This window comes from Chrysochloris asiatica, unplaced genomic scaffold (genome assembly GCF_000296735.1).
Source record: "Chrysochloris asiatica unplaced genomic scaffold, ChrAsi1.0 scaffold00130, whole genome shotgun sequence".
NCBI lineage: Eukaryota > Metazoa > Chordata > Mammalia > Afrosoricida > Chrysochloridae > Chrysochloris > Chrysochloris asiatica.
This window is the reverse complement of record NW_006408648.1, coordinates 6,817,158-6,818,334: the sequence shown is the minus strand read 5'-3', so window position 1 is coordinate 6,818,334 and position 1,177 is coordinate 6,817,158.

Genomic DNA, 1,177 nt, shown 5'->3' with positions numbered 1-1,177 from the left:
GACAGAATCCTGAAAACAGTTAGGGAAAAGAGAAGTATAGCATACAAAGGCAAGCAAATCAGATTAAGCTCAGATCTCGCAACAGAAACCATGCAGGCAAGAAGGCAATGGGGAGACATATATAAAACCCTGAAAGGAAAAAACTGCCACCCAAGAATCCTCCACCCAGCAAAGTTATCTATCAATCAAATACAACGGTGTCATCAAAACATTCCAGGATAAAAAGAAGCTAAGGGATTTTGCCAAAGCCAACCCTGCTATGAAAAACATCCTAAAGGGAATTATAAGGACAGAGAACCCACAAGAACAGACAACAACCAGAGAATGATGTACATGGCAGCATCACCCTGAACTCAATTAACAAATGGAAGAGTCAAGAACAGAATAAAATTATAAGAACAGAGGATCTGGGAGGTCAGTCTACGATCTAAACAAGTACAATGTGAAAGAAGGTAAACACAGAGGAACAGAGATCCAAATGGTGGGAAGGTCAGGTAGATTACAGGATAAAATAGACTGTCTTAAGTGGACGGAAGAGTTAATGGAATATAAGGTAGCCACAACAGGGGATTGGGGTGGGGGGGTTTAGTTGGAGTGTTGGTGAGGGCAATAGAAGAAGGGGGAGGAGGTGGAAGAACAAGGTAGATAGGGGAACACTGAGACAGGTTTGCATAGGCTAAATGGGACAGAGGTAAACAGTGATGCATGTTCAACCTTGGAACAACAGGGCTCTGGGACACAGGGATCTAGGCAGAGTTTGAAGAGGGTAAATAATACTAAAATCCTTGACTGTCTTATGAATTTTGGTTTCCCTTGCCTACTATTGTAAAATAGACACTTAAGTGGGATAGAAAGGAATGTTGGGAAACATGATTAAAGAAAACATGTAAGCCTGTCTTCAGCCTATAGCTGATTGGAATACCTGGAAGGGGTTCTAGAACTTGCCCAGTGAAATAGACCTCTTGCAAAGCCTTTGCAGAGTATAGGACCTTAGGTGGAATCCTAAGTCTCATCCAGAACCGTATGAGGTGGGACATTCCCACTGGCAAGGACAAGCAGACCAGCCTAGAAAGTTAGAGCAACAGAAGATACATCTTCAAAGAAAGGTCATCAGGAAAAACCCAAAACAAAAATGTCAGCAAGAATAAGTAAGCTGTTCTCCGGGAAGCCATCAAGG